Below are 20,712 nucleotides of genomic sequence, written 5' to 3'. Positions count from 1 at the left end.
CCGTGTGTATTTGATGGAGAGGAAGGGGAGGCTCAGACCTGCATGTCCTGAGGACCTGTGGCAAGCAGCCCCCACAAACCACAAAGGAGAGGGAGTCCCGATGGTGCTCAGGGGGAGCGTTGTTTGCAGCCCGAAAGAGGTTCATGCCATATGGTAGTCAAATTTAGCCGTGCTATGGATCTGGGCTCCCTGGGGGTGGAGAGAACAGGATGACCTGGACACCTGTGTACCTGTTCCATATGTCCTGTCAACCCAGGGCCCAGGAGCGACCAGGTGATCAACAGAGGGGTAATGCAAACAGACCGGGAGAGCCTGGAACCCACCACCTGGGAGCAGGGTCTGAGCCCCTGTGAGCCTTCACCATTTGCACCTGGATGCTGGCAGCAAGGACCCAAGACTGTACTCGGATTTGGGGGTCATTCACGCCCAGACTTTGCTCCCCCAGGCTTTGGTGGGGGCAGTTGGCTAAGGCTGGTGTTCTGGACTCCCCGTACCCTCCCCTGAACCAGCTCCTCACCCAAATGAGACGCGTGCCAGGAGATGTGGTCCAACCTCCATCCCACCCCAACTGCCCGCCCACCCGTGGTGGGTTAGGAGAGTGGCCGACTAGGAGTGAGGGTGGTGGGTGGGCCATGGGGAGGGCAAACCCCTCCCCGCTCCTCCTCACCACCACCCCCTCCCCAACCCGAGCAGCTTTGATCCAATTTTCAGTTGTGGGAAATATGAAATGAATGGTGTTAAACCGCAGCCGGATGAAAGACCGGTTGCCTCCCCGAGTGCGGGCCAGATGGCAGCCCGGGCGGCCTCTGAGGCACACGCCTGGCCTTTGTGGGCCGTTTAACACTGTGAATGGGGCCAAAGTGTGGGAAACTCGCTGGGCTCCTGGCTCACACCATCCGACTTGAGTAGCTCGCATAGGGGGAGGGGTGAAGGCTGCCTCTGGCTGGCTGGCGGGCTTTGCCTTGCAGAAGCACTGTGAGCTGGGGGAGGGGGTGGAAAGATCCGCTGCCTTCGCAGCAGCATTGGGTGGGATGGGGGTGCCCTGCGGGATGGGGTGCCCTTCCCCAAGTTGCCCTTCATATACCTCCCCGAGTTCCCCACATGAGAGTTCAGTAAGTCTGGGGGAAAGGGCAGGAGATGAAATGGAATACAGTCTGGAGTTGGCGAGGCCCTTCCATTGAGTAATCACACGATTTTGTAGATGGGAGGGAGGCCGCAAACTGAGTTGCCATGGTTATGCTTAAAGTCACAAACCCAATCCCTTCTTCATAAGCTGACTGAGAAACTCCCTGGATGAGGAAGGGCCTTAGGGAGGCTGCAGGGCGATACTCTGCCCCCAGTCTCTGAAAGAGGGCTCAGTTTTGGATGGGGTACAGCACTCTAATAAAACAGTTTGGAGGACCAACAAAATTTAATGGAATTATTTTGTAGTTCAGAAATTCTGCTTCTGTGTCTATGCTCGAAAAGTTAAAAGCAGAGGCAAACGCTCTCATACTGGTGCCCACAGCTGTGACTGACACAGAAGCCAAGGAGCCAAGGCCACCCAAGTATTCACAGACCTGCGAGCAGATAAAGAACAGGCAAAATATCTGTAGAGTGGGAGACCGCTCATGTGTACACAGCACAGGTGAACGTTGAGGATGTTGGAAAAGGACAGGTTCTGCACGACTCCAATCACAGGAGGAACCCAGACTTGTGAAATCACGGTCAGAAAGTAGAGCCAGGGTGGGAGGAAGGTGGGGTGGCAGTGTTTAACGGGGACAGTTCTAGCTTGGGAAGAGGAACGTAAGTGCTGGTGGCGGCTGCACAACATCGCGAGTATATTTAACACGCGTGAACAGCACTTGGAAGTGGGTGGATTTTTATGTTCTGTATATTTGGGGCACAACTGGGAAGCTGTCTAGAGAAGAGATGGTCGTGATTGTGTGGCGGCAATACTGCCGGGGAACGTTGGGTGTCAGGAGTACCAGCACCCCCATCCTGCTGCCCCTGGTTCCCAAAGCATCTGCAGGGGATGAGATGAGGGGATAAGTGCAGCTCTGGAATCAGGATGTCCCGGGAAAGGGAAAGGGCAGCCTCTTGTTCCCACTGATCTCAGAAGCCCTCATGGAGCCTGGGAGTAGAAAAAGCCACTTGCCTGGGAACTGGGGGCAAGGAAGTGATCTTATTTGGGATTGTGGGCACAGAGTCCCTTCAAGTTGTGACCCCAGCAGGGTTGTCATATGCTGAGCCCTGTGTTCCTTCCATCCAGCCTTCTGCTGCAAGGAGGGAGCCGGCCCTGGGAGACAGAGGAGCACTTGGGGGCCAGGAGGGGTGGGCTCTCCTTCATGCTCCAGGCAGGATCTGCAGCGGGGTTGCGTGTGGCCAACGTGTGAATAAGAGCTCACCTGCGAAATGCGGGGCATGGACCTAGACCAGCAGTGAGAAAGAGTGTCTGCAGTTCACACGAACAGAGGTCAGGAGGCTGGCCAAGGCACGTGACCACGGCTCAGCTCACCCTGTGTGTCCTCAGAGCTGCCAGCCGCTCCCTATGCAGTTTGCCATCCTTTCCCAGGGTAGACTTGGAGGCGCCCACCCACCAGTCACCCTCTTGTGGACTGACTGCCACTGCAGAGAGCAGGATGGAGTCCAGGCGGGGCTTTTTTTTTTTTTTTTTTTTTTTTTTTTGGTTTTTCGAGACAGGGTTTCTCTGTGTTGCTTTGGAGCCTGTCCTGGAACTAGCTCTTGTAGACCAGGCTGGCCGCAAACTCACAGAGATCCGTCTGCCTCTGCCTCTCGAATACAAGATTCTCCTGCCTCACCCTCCTGAGTGTTGAGATTACAGATTTGTGCCACCACACGTAGCTAACCCTCAACAATTGCCTACTTTCCTTCCCTAGCCAAGAAGGGAGGTGGGGAGCAAGGAACTCAGGACCGCGAGGGGTGCACCCACACACTGAGACATTGGGGATGTTCTATCAGGAACTCACCAAGGCCAGCTGGCCTGGGTCTGAAAAAGCATGGGATAAATCCGGGCTAGCTGAACATAGAGGGCAATGAGAAATACTGAGAACTCAAGAACAATCGCAGTGGGTTCTTGATCCTACTGCACGTACTGGCTTTGGGGGAGCCTAGGCAGTTTGGATGCTCACCTTAGGAGACCTGGATAGAGGTGGGCGGTCCTTGGGCTTCCCACAGGTCAGGGAACCCTGATTGCTCTTCGAGCAGATGAGGGAGGGTGACTTGATTGGGGGAGGGGGAGGGAAATGGGAGGCGGTTGCGGGGAGGAGGCAGAAATCCTTAATAAATAAATAAATTAAAAAAAAAGAAGGGAGGTGGGCATGGCTTCAGGAGAGAAGAATGTACAGAGCAGAGGGCCAGGTGATCATGTGAGCCGTGGTTGGGGGGACTGTCTCTGTTGGGACCATTTGGAGTCCCGGCCTCCAGCTGCTCTTCCCTGCTAGAGATCTTTACTTTCCTTCTGATTTGAGTTACTGAAAGCTGTGTCAAAGTTGTTTACCAGCTCTGCTTCACGAGCACGTGTTGCCTTGGGCCTCAAGGATCAGAGGATAAGGTTTTCACCTGTTGGCCCACCTGACTGTTGGGTATATAAGCCTCCGTGGCGCTATTGCGTAAAGGGCTTCTTACCAGGGACTAGAGGTTCGTGTCTCTGTGTGTGTTTCAACCTCCAGCCCCTTGCCCGAAGCTCATGAACTGTACGGTAGCGCATAGAGTACAGACATGTCTCTAGAAAGGGATGGGTACATTTTGGGGGTAGACGGATGCTGGAGCTCCCTAGTCTGACCTTTGGGTATGCACCCCAGGTGTGAGGAAAGTAACATGCCCATCGTTTGGAGCCCATGCTCCAGATGGCAGGTGACCAGATGACTCATTCAGGGACAGGGCGGCCATGCTGCAAAGGCTGCAGGAAGATACATAATGTTTTTGTCAATATTTTGACTTATGGGTCTCCTGTGGGGCTAGGAGGAAAGCCTCCCTTCTCTCCTGGGCCAGCGATCTGAATCTTCCCCTCTCCCACGAATTAGACTGAGGAACTGTATCTGAGATGGCGTGGTTCTTTCCCCCTTCCCGCCACACCTTTCCCCTTAATCAGTAGAGACAGTGTACGGCTGAGCACAGGGCAAGCTTGGCCCTGCGTGTGGGTAGAAGATCCTCACATGTGGGAGGTGGCTTGGGGGCTATAGATTATGACATGGAGTTACAGTGACCGGAGTTACAGACCAGGAGGCTGACTGGACACGGCAGGAGGAGGCATGCATAGAACCCTCAAATGTCAGCATGGTTTGGAGCATGAATTTGGTTAGCTTTTCTTATTGACATTTTCATCTTATATTTACTATGTGTGTGTTCAGAGGACAACTTGGAGAAGTCAGTTTTTCCCTTCCAATATGTGGCTTCCAGGGATCAAACTCAAATCATCCGGCTCAGCAGCAAAGGCCCTACCTAGTGAGCCATCTCACTGGCCCCTTGGTCATATTTTCTTAAGTGGGCACTCACCACTATGTAATGTATGAAATGCTTTCCACATGTACACCGTGTCACATAAGCCACACACGTAGAGACACGCATGCAAGTACACATGCATGTAAAGCCCACGTTTCTGCTCTCGCAGGCCCAGGGAGCACACTGGCGTGCTCATTTGCACAGTTATGTGTGCTCATTCCTGTATGGGTGTCCATGCACAAATGCTATGCCTGTGTGCACATATGCATGCCATGTTTAGTTGCTCTCAGGGCCAGTGTCCCCAGCCTGGCCCTGCTTCTCTCACCTCTCAGAAGGCCCCGGTCACCCGAACATTGTTCTCTGCCGCCCTTCCTCGGAACAGATACCCGGGTGCTGTGATAGTGGGAGGAACTGTGTGGTCACCACTCTCCTGTGCCAGTGACGTGGGGCTGGGTCAGACCCTCAGCAACCCTCAGAGGAAAGGGTGTGTCTGTGCTGCAGGTGAGGAAAGAATTCGCCTGTGAACCAGTCCCATAGACTCTGTCTGAGCTGCTGCTGCCCCAGCCCCAGAAGGCGATTTGAGAGGGGTTTTACCGTCCTCGGCAAAGCTGGGCCATTCTCTGTACCTCTAACATGGAATGGCCTTCTCATAGTGGGATGCAGACATCTTCCTTCTGAGTGGGAACTGGACAGACAGGCACTCCTGTGTCCTGCTAAGGTAAAGTCAGCAACTCCTGAGTCTCTTGGGTGCAGAGGCCCTGGGAGGGGCTAGGTGACTGCAGCAGGGGCTCTATGGGCTAAGGCTTGTTAGCGTTGGACCTATTGCACAGAGGAGGAAATCAAACTTTCATGGGGCTGGGGGCTAGGCTGCTTCTGGGACCCCCACTGGGCCAGCCTCCCTGCTTCTGTCCAGCAGCCTCCCTACCAGGTGTTCTCCAGGTGTAGCTCTCAGGGACTGAAATCAGCTTCCTGGACCCGTACTTCCCCTCCCACGCTGTTCTTGAATTTACAGGGTCATGAGAGCTACAGACACAGCTGTGAGATGGTAGCCCCATTCTGTTCCACTGGGCGAAAAGAGGTTGCGTACTATCCGTCAGGTTAACAGTACAATCTGACCCTAAGGTTCATAGTTCACTGGGTCTGCACCACCCCTGCCTTGGAGACATGCCTCTGTCTCCTGTGGCCGTTCAGTGATGTACTTTGGAGCAACTTGACTCTGCCAGCTTCCTCCACAAACAGGATTGCTTTGGGGAGTTCCAAAGAGCCGGCCGGATGGGGTGACAGAGGGGCTGGGCCGGGTGAAGGTTCTGCTTTGCCCTGGCCTTTCTCACACAGGTGAACAACATATCTTGCTCTTTCTAGAAACTCAGTTTACTTGTCTGTAAATGGGCTATTATTATACTGTTATATTATTTGTGTTTTAATAAAGCTTGCCTGAAGATCGGAGTGTGGAGCTAAGCCACTAGAGGCCACGGAGTGGGGTGTGCACCTTTAATCCCAGGATTCAAGGCCACTCTGGGCTGTGTGAGAGCAAGTCAATCTAAAAGAGAAACAGAGCTCACACCTTTGATCCCAGCACTTGCAACGACACACCTTTAATCCTAGCAGCCACACTAGTTAGCAGTAGAGGCAGGGCAGTGATGGTGCATGCCTTTAATCCCAGCACTAGAGAGAAATATAAGGCGGGATGAGACAGAAACTCGCTCTCTTTCAGTCTGGAGGGTTCTCTAGTGGCTGACCACTTTGCTTCTCTGATCTTTCAGCTTGAACCCCAATATCTGTCCCTGGATTTTTATTCGTCATGCTACACACCTGGGTCTTGAGGAATTGACTCCAGGTTGTGGGCAGACACAAGGAGGACCTTGCTGAGAGGGACCTCTACTGGGCTCCAGCCAGAAGGAGCATCTGTGGTGGGGGCTGCCTGTCACCTGTACCCAAACAAATGCCTCAGTGTCTGCACTGGACAGTACAAAGCCAGGGGCACCTGATGAAGAGGACAAGGCTTCCCTACCCGCCTATTGCCCTCACACCAACCTGGCCCGAGAGTGTGTGAGCTGAGTGAGACTCCAGAGCTGCAGAAGCACAGAGCCTAGGCCACCCCTCTGCACAGTAGGTCCGGTGTTGGCTCTAACACTGTAGGTCACAAACCTGGTACTCTGCTTTGGCTCAGGCAGCTCAGCTCTACTCCGTACCCTTCCTCTGTGCCCACTTCTTCTGCTGGCTGAGTGCTCCATCTGCCTAAGAGCCATTTGGGTGGCTGTGAGGTGGGGATCCATACTCCCGAGGCTCTGGGAACCTCGCACGCACGCTGCAGCCCAATCCAGTCCACATTCATTCAACAGCAGGTTCTACAGCCCCAACCTTAGTCTGTTAAAGGGGTAGAGAGGGCTCAGGACAGCAGAGGGTGGTGGTGGGAAAACAGGGAGTGGAGGATGCTCTCCAGGCAGTAAAAGGGATTACGTTTACCCGGCCCACGTGGCCACGTTCTGTCCACCAGCCCCCAGAGGGCCAGGGTAGTGCTGGGGTCACGGTCCCAAGCTGGTTGAAAACTCCGCGGTGTCAGAGAGCAGCTCCTTCCCAACTCCTGAAAGGCAGATGAGCCCTTTATTGCTCTATTATAACGTCAAGCCAGATGGTCTTTTGGGAGCTACCCTCCTCATGCCCCCCACTGCCGCCCTCATTCTTTCAGAGGCAGGCCCCGGCACTAATGCCTCGGGGCTGGGCACGCTTCCCGCGCTGCCGCGGCCACCACGGTGTGGGAACCGAAGCCTAGCGTGAAGAGCACGGTGACAAGGAGGGAGGCCATCCCCGTCTGGGCAAGAGTATCCCCACCCTTGGCTCTCAATCTGGAGAGGGGATACAGAGACGTCCCCAGACACCATCCTCAATCCTCGCGTCTCCCCGGATGTGTGGCCTACTACATCTCATTTAAACCTGCTTCTGTCTCAGTTTTCTTATCTGCAAAGTGGGGGCAATGGTAGGATCCCTCCATCGGTTTCGGGATCAACGGCAGGTAGCTGGTGGGTACGGAGCACCAGGGCCCCATTGCCCCCCAGGAATGGTCTTTACATTTTGAAACAACCGACATCCAAACAAGAAGATTCCATGATGTGAGATAGGAGATGGAGTTGAAATGTCAGGGTAGCGAATGAAATCTTGCCGGTGTGCAGCTGGCTTGTCTCTTTCCTATACCTACCTTGATTTAGTACCAGTGGATGGCCAGGGAAGAGTTATCAGGCAGCCCCTTTTGGGGAACAGATGACCTTACTCCCACCCCAAGGGCTTCTTCCTTTCTTCCTCTCACGTCTGAGGCTGGTATGGAAACTTTTGTTGGAGGACGAAGCTGGTTTACATGAAGCGGGATCACCTCCAGAGGCCTGGCATCATCATACCCATTGGACAGATAGACAAACGAAGGCCCAGAGAAATTCAACGCCAAGCTGCCAGATGGTGGCTCAGGTCAGAGTGAAAAGGCCCTGGATTGCCCAGGGCAGGGGTTGAGGCAAGAAAGGGAAGCCTTGGACCCTGGCAGAAAGGACAGAAGTGGGTTCCTGAGTCCATGGTGTATTGCTCACACAATCCCCAAGTCAGCCACACGCACTTCTCCCAGGGCCTGGAGTTGCGATTGCCCATGTCTTGTGAGTTAGAAGTGTCTGTTGCTCTTCTCCAGCCTGAGTACTGATTGGCCTGGCTTTTGTTTAAGGGGCTCCCCAGACTTTCAGGGTCACAGGGACCCACTAAACAAATATGGAGATGCCATGCTTTCAGAGGGAAACAGAATCCAGGGGTGAGCATCAGTTTTAAAGAAATAAGGGAGCCTTTGGTAGATGGCAACTGATTGCACCTGAACATGGTGCAGAAGACCAAGGGCCCTTTTAGGGTCGGGTGCCCAGGCAATGTCTGAGATGGCTTCTATAGTAGGTCGAGTCCCCCAGGAAGTCCTGGAGTGGGGATTCTAGGACTCCGATTGGAGGTCCCTTCTCTCTGCATGCTGGTTAGCAGAATATTGACCCCTACCCTGCTGGTAATGTTTGAGACAGGCAGGATTCTAGCGCTGCAAACACAGAGAGACTTGAGACTCTGCCTTTCAGGGAGATTACAGAAAGGGGCTCAGGCACATAACCCAGCCCTCCTCTTCCTTCTTCTCCCTCTTTTGTTTCTGTTTGCTTTGTGTAGCCCTGACTGTCCTGGAACTTGCTCTGTAGATCAGGTGGGCCTTGAACCCACAGAGATCCACCTGCCTCCGTAGCCCACCATTGCCTGGCTTCTAGTCTCTCTTGATGCCCAGCTCCAACTCCAAGTTAAGATCTTTACCTCATCAACTCAACTCTCCTTTTAGAGATGTGCCCTCGGGTTCCCATCTCATTTACCATACCCTGACAGTTGACCAGCTAGGACCAGCTATCAGAGATGGGGGCTTCTAGCCCAGTGTGGAGGTCTCTGGTGGGGCTCACAATAACCCGCAGGGAGGACACGCACCCATGGCCCTGGTCACACCTGACACTACCTGCAGCAGTGGGTGAATGGGCGTCTGTCTCCTGGGACCCGGATCACAGACGGAGAGACTGGAGGGAGGTAAACCAGCTCCTGTGGCTTCCAGCTCAGGAGGAGGCAGGTTCAACTGCCCATCTCCCACAGGGCAATACCTGTCTGCTTTGACAAGTGGCCACCATGTGACAGGTCCAGGGGTTTGTCCTGGAGCCTGGCCTCAGTGTGCAGAGTGGGCAAAGGAGCAGTTGCTCCCCAAATCTGGCAGTAATTGCCACTTTCAGCCTCTTATCTTGAGACTTGGAAGTGCCCTAGTAGGTCCCAGAGTTTCCTGCTCTTTCCACAGGTGCCCCAGGCAGTCATGAGCCGTTCCTCCAGGAGCCCAAGGAGCCCCTGCCAGTCCCACTTCCTGCTTTTCTCTGTATGAGAGATGGGAGCCAAGCATTTCTGTATTGCGTGGAGCCCCATATGTCTGCCTGATGCCATGTCGTGGGGCCTAAGGGTGCTGAGGCAGTGCCTAGGGCTGGTTCTGCCTTCTTCCCAGGCAGCAGCCCCCCCCCCCAACACACACACAGAGCAGGGGAATAATTCGGGCGGGAGGCCCGCTCCGGGTGGGTTCCCACACCCCACCCCCTGCCTTAGACATTCATCCTCCACAAAAGGCGCGTGCGCGGCAACAAACTCATTCGCCACGGGGCTGCCTGTGCTTTGTGAGCCAAGCTCCTGGCCCCAGAGGCCATCTGGGGAGCAGTCCTCAGGGCGGGCAGGGTGGGGGCTCCCTCTAGGCTGCCTTTGAGGCCTTGGGCAGCGGCAGCAGCTCCCTGGCAACCTCCTTGGATGTCAGCACATCTGGCCTCGAGTGCCCTGGAGTTCTCACAGTCTCTTGTGTCCCATTATGTGAGAGGAGGGCACTCTAGGGAAGCTTGCCTCTTGCCCTACCCACGTATGTAACAGAGCTGTGAGCACAGGGTCCAAACCCATGAGCTGCTACTATAAAGAAGCTGAACTGTCTGGGCCTCAGTTTTCTTATCTATGGAATGGGGTTGATGGTCCCAGCACAGATGTGCCCTGAAGAGTAGGGTGGACAGAGGAGACTTCAGAGTGTCCTTGGAATCAGAGCTGCTGGAGGTCAAAATTCCTGAGCCCTAGGCTCTTCCTTCAGTTTCCTGGTGGGTGACCCAGAGCTGAGCTCTGGACTGCACGGATCTGGCTGATAGATCCGGGAAAGGCCAGAGTGACAGACAGATAGCGAGGTGTGGTCCTCCCATGTCCCCAACTCTGAGCTAGGAGGGGGACATTCTACTCCACTCTGTATGCTGTAGGTGTTAAGTGCCCATCTCTCTGCCAAGCTTCTCGCCCTGGGCCTGCCTTGGGCACACAGGGTGGAGAGGACTCAGATGGGTGCCAGCCCTTTTGCTGTGCCTGGCAGCCCTGCCTTGTAGTGGGCATTTCTAAGTCTGGGCAGCTGGGCTGGTGGGGGGTGGACGGGCAAAGTGCTCCAGGGTCTTTCCACTCAAGGACACTTCCTGGCCAGAGGGCTTCTGGGGCCAGCGCCTGGTGGACAGACCCTCTGTGGGGGTGTCCCTGCCCCCAACCTTACTGGGGAGGGGGTCCTTGAGAGGGTGTCCTACAGGCTGAGAGATAATCCCGGCTTTTGAGAGACTGTGAGAGGCTGGCCCGGGGACTTTCCCACAGCCCCACATAAAGGGCCGGGCGCCAGCTGCTCTCCCACAAAAGATGCCTGGCCATTCAGGGCCTCCAGGCAGGCGGGGCCAGCAGAGCAGCTACCACAGCTACCTGGCCACCCTTGAGCCAGAACAAGTGCCCAAGGAGGTTCCTCTCTGTTGACCAGTGAGAGGCCGAGATGTCCCCAGAGCTGGGGACCTAGGTGCAGTTTCATAGAGCCGCACAGGGCAGCTACCCCTCCCTTTTGCCCAAGGTTGGCACCATTCCTGGCACTATCACTCATCCTCAGTGCCCGGGGAAAGGACTCCCAGGAAGACAGCGCACACTCTTGCCATTATGCCTGGCGCAGTGCCTCTGCCATCACTGGGCCGTCCCATCTCCTCTCCTCCTGCCACACGTCCTGCCCAGAGTCACACTGGCTGGCACACTTCCTTGCTCACGGGTGTGCCCATGTTATTCTCACTTCCACCCCACCCTCCCAGCAGCCCTGCCTGCCACTCAGTCTGAGGGACAAAGTGGGGTATGGTGGGCACACAGCCAGACAAGGCCTTCTCGGAACACCTCCGTCACCTTATCTGATGAGGAGCAGCAATGTCCCATCTCTGGGCTTAGCTGTTTAGAAATCCCGGACTGGGTATGGTGGTGCACCTGTAACCCCAGCATTTGGGAAGTAAGCCCAGGCAGGGTTATCAGGAGGCTAATGTCATCTCTGGCAACACAGTGAGTTCAAAACTAGCTGGGCTGATGTGACCAAAAGCCAAAAGCAAAACCAAATAAAAAAGGGGGGGGGAACCCACTAAGTCACATAGATGTGAGGGGATCGATTAGGGGTGCCCTTCCCTAGGAATTAACTACTGGGACCAGCACTGTGATGACTTCTTGCTATCAGAACTAGCCTGGAAGAGGAAGGTGTGGGGGACTTCCTGGAGAAGCTGACTGCTGGAGCATTGAGTATCCTGTTGATGGAGGCTGGGTCCTCTGGGAGTGATGGTTTTGACAGAATGACTTCTGAAGTCATTAAAAAATCGACTGTGTGTGAGAGAGACAGAAAGAGAGAGCATATGCACGTGTGTGCACGCATGCACATGTGTACACGTGGGACAACTTGTCGGATCAGGTTCTCTCCTGTAATGTGTATTTCTGGGCTTGAACTCAGGTCGGCATCAGGCTTGGCAGCAAGCCCCTTTACGGACTTAACCGTCTCGCTGACCCTGGCCATGCTGTTAAGTCTCACCAAAACCACCAAGTCCCGTGTGTCTTTGGCCTGGGCTAGACTCTGCAGATGGAGGATGGAGATGAGCTAGGGGTGTGTGTGTGGGGGGGGGTTCCCCTCAGACAAGTCAGATGGATAGATGGAGGGACAGGGGACATTTGTCTTGTAGGAAGCTGAGGCCAGGGAGGAAGCTGCCAGTGACACCGATCTCCGAGATCCTGGCTGCAGTGTGCAAGGCAGTCACAGCTCTCTCAGGGTGAGATCCAAGGGCAAGGAGCCTACCAGGCAAGTGTCCAGGATCCCCACCCCTCACCCTTGAGGGAGAATGGTCCAGCCCCTCTGTGGGAGGGCTCAAGCTTTGTTGTACGATCCTGGCTCTCCATTGGCTGCTGGATGTGAGAAAGTGCTAGAGACCACACCAGCACCTCCGCCCCCAGTAGCATAAAGACACAGTGACCTCTGGTCTGGCTGCTGTTTACAGGGTCCCCAGCTCTAGGAGCGAAGAAAGAGGCCCAGTGCTAGCAGTGTGGGTCCAGCAGAGACCCGGAGGCAGCCTGGAGTCTCCCGTTGGAGGTTTGTGGGGGGGGGGGGGGGGAGATGGGCAGTAGCCATGCCAGCGCTGGGGGCGGGGAGGCAGCATCTTTGGCAAAACCTTGGCCTGGTGTGTGTGTGGGGGGGGTAGCTGGCTTACTGCCCCGCCTTGGTTCAAGCGCCTCTGGGCCTCTTCCCTTTACTCTGCAGCAAAGAAACATGGCAGAGGGAATGGGGAAAGGAAAGGTCAGAGCCCCAAGTGCTAACCTAGGTGAAGAGCGATCCCTGCGGCCGTTCAAGCACAGTATGCTGGACAGGACGGAGGAGACCTCATGGCCGTGGTGTAAGGCCCTGGGAATCAGAGGTGATGGTCAAGGTTACTGTCAGGGCTCTTCCTATAGTTGGGACTCTGCGTCCCCTTCTACTTTTCTGACTGGCTCCAGTGGACGGGTGAGGGGTTGGTTAGCTGCCCCAACAGGGGCCCTGAACCAACACCTGTCTTCATATTAGAGACCAGGCCCGGGGTTTGTAGGTTCAAAGGCTGTACACAGGGGATCTGGGCCAGCATTCCACGGGGGATGGATGTATGGGGAGCATCTTCATGCCAGACCAGAGCTGGATCCTGCTCCTGCCTCGCTGTGGAAGGGCTCCATGTTTTATATTAAAATAGGTTGGGCCGGGCGGTGGTGGCGCACACCTTTAATCCCAGCACTCGGGAGGCAGAGGCAGGCGGATCTCTGTGAGTTTGAGACCAGCCTGGTCTACAGAGCTAATTCCAGGACAGGCTCCAAAGCCACAGAGAAACCCTGTCTCGAAAAACCAAAAATTAAAAAAGTAAAATAGGTTGGGTGAATCCATGCTGTACCTCAGTGCTATGCACTGTGCGCTGTTGCATGCAGTTGCAACTGCGTATCCCTTGGGTGGTGGCGGGCATGTGTGTGGGTGCTCACAGTGCATACTTCAGAGTGAGAGCAGCAGACTTTGAATAAAGGCGTTGGTCAAGAGTCTTCCAGAATCCGAGTCTGTCATCTGTCTTAGACTGGCTGTAACCCTGAGGTCCTGGGCACCCACTTTGGCCAGAGACCTTGCTACTGTCCAGGATGTCCCTGTGCTGAGGGTTTCCTGGGCTGGATCCTTCTCTCGCTGGCTTCGTCCCTGGGTCTGTGGTTAACGACAGTCCACTTATTTGGTCCAAATGACTGGGGAGACCCTCCGAGAGTGTTTCCAGCTAGGTTAGCTCCTCTCCCTAGTGTGATCTGAGGAGGCTGACTCACCCAGAACCCCAGGAGCGATGGCGGGTATTACCTGTCCATGCCGTCAACTCTTCACAGCTCCAGGGACAGAGCATGTCACCATCATTTCAGACAGGAGCGTTCATCCATCCGTGGAACCACGTGAGGGGCATTAGGACGTCAAGTAGAGGTGACAAAAGGGCTTTCTGCCTCTGCCAGAGCTGCGCTTTGACTCCCTGCCCCCTCTTTATTCCTCTCAATTCCCTGACCCTGCCCAGCATTCATGATCCATAAAAACCAGTATCCGAGCGGGGAGCCCTTGTGTTTCCCCTTTTCCCCTTGGTGAGGGTGGGGATGTGGCATTCTTAAGTAAATACAACCACTATAGCCCCCAAACCTCCTTCTGCCAGGGGATGCCTGGTGGTGAGGCTAAGTGGGGTCCACCAGGCCTGGGTTTTGCTGCCCTCTAGTGGCCCCTGCTCCGAACCATTTATAACCCAAAGGAAGGAAAGTGGGTAGGGTTTCCCACACAAGAGCTGGGCTCCAGGCTCCCAAGTGGATATCTTGGAGTTCCTATCTGCCACCAGAGGTCACATTTCAGCACTGGGCTGACCAGGGAGGAGATCTGCATGGTTCTTTCCCAGGTTCTGGGAAAGTCGACGGGTGGGTGGGGACTCAGACGAGAAGTCACCTGTCAGGGAAATTCCCTGGCCCTGTGAAGAACCCCAGAGTAGCCAGCACAACCTGACAGAGGCCCATGGGACCAGAAGGGAATGGAAGTCTTGTCTTAGAGCTGGTTGTTGTGGTGGTGCACAACTTTAATCCCAGCACTTAGGATGCAGAGGGAGGTGGACCTCTGTGAGTTCGTGGCCAGTCTGGTATACAAGGCAAGTTCCAGGATAGCCAGAGTCTCGGGAGGAGTGGGGGAAGCCTGTCCCTTCCCATAGAGAGACAGATCCTCTGTGGGCAGTGACCTTGACTAGCCTCTGGCTACATCCGTAGTGGCCTTGAGCCTTCTGTGTCCATGTGGTCTGAGATGCTCCCCTGGGTGCCCCCACTTCATTCCCACCTTCCAGTTACTCTACCTGCTAGCCTGTTTTCAGGGATAGGATAACCTGAGCCCCCCTGTGCCCCACTGCCCAGCTTCAGTAGATGCTTCATAAATGGGTTATAGAGTAAGACTCTTGGGTCACAAGGGGCAGTGTCTGGGACAAGGGCCGTATTCAGACTTAGCTGGGGCTTCTGTCTGGAGGCAGGGGCTTTCTTAGCTATGCAGACAGATAGAGAAGCAGTCTCTATCCAGCTGAACACAGATTGGATGTCTGTTTTATGGTCTCCAGAGCCTGCCTGTTAGTGGCGTGTGTGTGTGTGTGGTGTGTGTGTGTGGGGGTATCTATGTGTGGGGTGTGTGTCTGTGGTGTGTGTCTGTGTGGTGTGTGTGTCTGTGTGTCTTTGTGTGGTATGTGTCTGTGTGTGTGGTGTGTCTGTGTGTGGTGTGTGTGTCTGTGTGTGTGTGTGTGGTGTGTGTGTGTGTGGTGTGTGTGTCTGTGTGAGGTGTGTGTCTGTGTGTATATGGTGTGTGTGTCTATGTGAGGTGTGTGTCTGTGTGTATGTGTGGTATGTGTGTTGGGTGTAGAACTTGACAGCACTTCTTTGGGCACAGTCTGAGGACTGGTATCCGAGTACTTTGGGGTGCCACAGAATTCAGGCCTAGAGTCCCATCACTGAGGGGGTAGCCAGGAGGGAACAACCTACATCAGCAAGCCCATATCTTCTTGGGGGTCCAGGCCTTCGATCTGAAGTCCACCCTGCACAGGCCTTTGTGCTCAGATGCCTCTGCCTGGAGCTGCTGTCCCTTGTTCTGGAGATGGTGGTCATGCTCACAGGGTTCATTCTCTCAGGGCACAGGTGGGCTGGGCAAGAGCTGACGGGCACAGGTGGGCTGGTGTCACATTCCACAGCCTCCAACTAGGAGCTCCACATGTCTCTCGATCCACCATCTCTGTCCACGGGAGGTAGGCTATCCTGACAGAGATATCTGTGAGAGAAGTTTGCTGAGAGAGCTCGGAGGCTGCCCTGTTGCTGGACTGAACGCCCGGCTTCCTGGAGCCTGCCTGTGGGACCTTGGTTACCACTTAATGACTGTGCCACAGGACTCCTTCCTTGGGACACTGGTTGCCATGCCTTCTATCCCTGCATTGCCCTAAGTCCGTGACTCTTCTATCAACATGCTGACCTTAGATTTTGCTGCTCCCAGATCAGGGAGATCTGGACAATATTGGACTTCCTGGCATGTTGTCAGACCTTTGGGCTGCCCCATAAATCCTGACCGAATGCTCAGGAGGAGGCAAGGCGAATGAATAAGGTCCCAACGAAGTGAATCCAAGCATGAGAAGAGGATTGGGTGATTGACTAGATGAGTTAGTATTGTGTGGGGTGCAGTTCATAAGTAAGGGAGGGGGTGCTTCCCTTCAGACCTGGGAAAGTCCCCGACCAAGTCAAGGCTAGGGTCTTGCTACACATCGATACTTACATATTCAACTTTTTCTATGTAAAATTATGTTCCGTGATCTGGTTTATGTAAAAAAGAGAGATCATATCGAGAACCTCTTGTTTTCCACTATAACGAGTTGGTGGAAAATAAATTCATGTGTTTTTTCTTTTAAGAAGAATCCTGAGCCTAGCAGGCGGCAGGAAGTGCGGCTGTTGGAGGTTTTGACCTTCCCCTCCCCCTGGCTTCCTATTGTGCCCAAGGAAACCAGCCTGTGAGCTAAGCTGAGCCAGGAGGCCCAGCTCTTGGGTTATGCTCAATAATTTCCTAGGCAAAGTGCAAATTCTTGCTCTCCCGTGGGTCCTTTCTTCCTCTCTCCTTCTTCCCTCTTTCTTCTCTGCTGGTAAATTGTGAGACAGGACAAATGTCAGAAACTCCTGTGATGGTCGTCTCGCCCACGTTGACCCGATCATAGTGAAGACATGAGATCTTCAGTCCCACCAGACTCCGTCCTGGTTTCCTTTTCCTTTAAAATCTGGGTGCAGGAGGGACAGCTCGGATGTTAAGAGTGCATACCGCTCTTTCAAGGACCTGTGGTGCTCACAGCACCACACTGGACAGCCCACAACCACCTGAGACTCCAGCTGTGGGAAATGCAGCGCCCTCTTCTGGTCTGTGAGGGCACCACCGTCACATGTGCACATTCCCACACAGAAACACAACATACATAACCAAAAATGAAATAATAAATCTTTAAGAAGCGTAGAGTTGCTGTTTTGATATTTTGAGATGGAGTCTTACTATACAGCTCAGCCTGGCCTAGAATTTTTTGTCCTCCTGCCTCAGAGGGATGGGATCATAGATGTGACTTTTTAAGAAATCTAGTGAGCCAGGCATAGTAGTATATGTCTTTTAATCCTATCTATTGGGAGGCAGAGGCAGGTGGATCTTTGTGAATCTGAGGCCAGCCTGCTTTACACAGTGAGTTCCAGAACAACCAGGGCCACATAAAACATGCACAACATAAAGTCTAATGTTTTAACCATCCATTGTGGCAGGGTTTCTGTCCTGCCTGGTCCCACAGCTGTTCGGTCCCAAAGAAACACACAGAGGCGTATTTTAATTATAAACTGTTAGCTTGTTAGCTCAGGCTTATTATTAACTAACTCTTACAATTAAATTAACCCATAATTCTTATCTATGTTTAGCCATGTGGCTTGGTGCCTTTTCTCAGTAAGGCATTCTCACATTGCTTCCTCTGTGTCTGACTGGTGACTGTGTCTGACTTTTCCTCTTCCCAGAATTCTCCAAGTCTGGTTTCCCCACCTATACTTCCTGCCTGGCTACTGGCCAATCAGTGTTTTATTAAACCAATATGAATGACAAATCTTTACAGTGTACAAGAGCATTATCTCACAGCAATCAATAAGATTTTTAAACACTAGTGCAAAGCACGTGCCTGATTCTTTTAATAAAGACTAATTTTTTAATTTTTAAAATGTTTAGTTTTATTTTGTATATAAATGTTTGCCTATATATACGCTTGCATGTGTGCCACATGCCTGCAATGTCTGATGAAACTAAAAGTGGGTATTGGTCCCCCTTGGAACTGGACTTGCAGATGGTGTTGAGCTCCCAAGTGGGTGCAAAAGCTGAAAGTAAGTCCTGAGCCATCTCTGCAACTCCTATTTGTGTGTGTGTGTCTTTGTGTGTGTGCCTCTGTGTGTGTCTCTGTGTATGTGTCTGTATGTCTCTGTGTGTATGTGTGTCTGTGTGTGTATCTGTGTGCCTCTGTGTGTGTGTCTGTATGTCTCTGTGTGTGTCTCTCTCTGTGTGTATGTGTGTCTGTGTGTCTCTGTGTGTGTCTGCGTGTGTGTGTCTGTGTGTGTGCCTCTGTGTGTGTCTGTGTGTATGTGTCTGTATGTCTCTGTGTGTGTGTCTGTGTGTCTCTCTGTGTGTGTATGTGCGTCTGTGTGCCTCTGTGTGTCTGTGTGTCTGTGTGCCTCTGTGTGTGTGTCTGTGTGTCTCTCTGTGTGTGCCTCTGTGTGTGTCTGTGTGTATGTGTCTGTATGCCTCTGTGTGTGTGTATGTCTCTCTGTGTGTGTCTGTGTGTATCTCTGTGTGTGTGCCTCTGTGTGTGTCTGTGTGTATGTGTCTGTATGCCTCTGTGTGTGTGTCTGTGTGTCTCTCTCTGTGTGTATGTGTGTCTGTGTGCCTCTGTGTGTGTGTCTGTGTGTCTCTCTCTGTGTGTATGTGTGTCTGTGTGCCTCTGTGTGTGTGTCTGTGTGTGTGCCTCTGTGTGTGTCTGTGTGTATGTGTCTGTATGTCTCTGTGTGTGCGTCTGTGTGTCTCTCTCTGTGTGTATGTGTGTCTGTGTGCCTCTGTGTGTGTGTGCCTGTGTGTCTGTGTATATGCACGTACACTGGAAACTGGAGGACAGCATCAGATCCTCTGGAGCTGGAGCTACAGCTAGTTGTAAGTTGCCCAACAGAAGGGTTGGGAAACAAACTCAAGTCCTTTTCAAGAGCACTGTGTGCTTTCAACCTCTGAGCCGTCTCTTCAGTCCCCAGACTCCTCATTTGTGTATAGTGATCAGCACTGTTCACATCCAGGACTTTTTCAGTATCCTGTGGACTTCTCCCAGCCCCCATATATCTGCACTGCCTTTCTCCTGTCTTCTTCCCGCTGTGTCTTCCCCCGCATGGATCGTTCAGTATCTACTGTTCAGTGTCTGGCTTCTGTCTCTCAGCACGGTATCCTCCAGATTCATCCGTATTGTATCACACGTCAGTGCTCCGTGTGTGTGTGTGTGTGTGTGTGCGTGTGTGTGTGTGTGTATGGCCGGATAACTTTTCACAATAGGAGTTTGTTATCTACTCACCAGAGCACAGCTACTTGGTTGCCTCCACTTTTCATCTGTTGGGGATCAAGCAGATATGAAGGTCCACGGTCCTGCCCTGGAGGTGGCCTCTGGAGATAAAGGCTAGACCCAAATTCCCAAGTCCAGGGCTGAAGAGTGAGGCATGGGGAGAAGCCTGACTGTGGGGGTCGTTGCTGGGGAAATCATGGCCTCTTGAGTCCGCCTGGTGGTCCAGGCTTCACAGGGCTATGCGTGTTCATCCATAACTTGCAAATGCTTTTCTGGTAAAGGCGCAATGTCTGTCAGAGACGTTCAAGCCAGGCAGAAGTGAAAACAAAATCAAAATGGACTGCAATGCTCTCCATCAACTCCCTGAGGGACATGCTGGCAGTTTTTTCAGGACACAGATGAGAAGACACATCTTACAGACACAATCTCTTACAGACATTGAACATGGAGATTCATATTCTTGTGTGTGGAGTGTGGGTGTAGATGTTTCTGGGAATCCAACTGGCCCTCACACTTCTGCAACAAGCACGTTACTTTTACTGACAGAGGTATCCCCTTGACTCCTGGGGACGGGGCTTCTGAGTTCGTACTGAGCCCAATGCCTCGACTGTCTGAGGGTGGCACTTTAGGTGATTACGTAGGGGTCATTAGAGTGACCTTGAAAACAAGCTAGAGGCACCAGGGGTGTCGGTGAACAGACAGAAAATGAACAGACAGAAGGTGCTGGCTGTGGCTGGGAAGAATGGGGTTGAGGGGCCAGCCGTGCCGCATCCTTGAGCCAAGTTCACACCCCGTAGAACCGTGAAGGTGTGACTGTTTCTTCTTTCTGCCACTGAAGTAGATGTTTGAGTCCAAGTCTCACATAGACCAGACTGGCCTCAAACTTGCTATGTAGGCAAAGACGACCTTGAACAATTTCTTTTGAGACAGGAGTCTCATGTTGAGCCTGGCTGTCCTAGAACTCCCTCCAGAGACCAGCCTGACCTCAACTCAGACATTTGCTTGTTTCTACTTCCAGAGTTACCTTGAACTCTGATCCTTCTGCCTCTACCTGCAAGGGCTGGCATAGCCACAACACCCAGCTTGAATGCTTGTCTTTTAGTCCCATCCGTGCTGTCTTGTCACGGCCACCAGACCAGCTCAGATGACCCCACCTGGTCACGTGCTTTCTGGATCTTTCTGCCCCCCCCGTCACCCCCGACTGCTCTGCTTGTTCCAGAGATTTGCTCAAGTGCAGTCACATAGTGTCTTCCTCTGTGTCTGCCTCCTCCACACAGCTCGGGCTCAGAGCACATGTGATATGTGTCCACAGTTTATCCTGCCCTAGTTGCAAAGTCGGACCTCAGCTTGGTGTCCCTCTGCTGGGAGGAAGAAACTGAAACCATTTCATTCTCAAGTGGTCTGAAGTGAGTCGTTACCAACTTTTCTCTAGAACTTACCTATGTATGTATTTGTGTGTGCATGCGTGCACATGTGTGTGTACGTGTGTGCATGTGTGTGTGCACATGTGCATGCGTGTGCACATGTGTGTGTGTGTTGTTTTGTTGGTTGTTTTATTCTTTGACTCTTTGGGGGCTCGCCACCCAGCTCCCAAATAAATATACACAGAATCTTATTCGTACTTATGAGTACCCGGCCTTAGCTTGACTTGTTTCTAACCAACTTTTCTTTTTTTTTTAAATTTTTTTTATGGTTTATTTAATTTTATTATATGTGCATTGGTGTGAAGGTGTCAGATCCCCTGCAACTGGATCTTCAG

The sequence above is a fragment of the Microtus pennsylvanicus genome, chromosome 13 (assembly GCF_037038515.1).
Source record: "Microtus pennsylvanicus isolate mMicPen1 chromosome 13, mMicPen1.hap1, whole genome shotgun sequence".
Classification (NCBI taxonomy): domain Eukaryota; kingdom Metazoa; phylum Chordata; class Mammalia; order Rodentia; family Cricetidae; genus Microtus; species Microtus pennsylvanicus.
The sequence above is the reverse complement of the archived record's forward strand: the minus strand, read 5'-3'. Positions refer to the sequence as shown.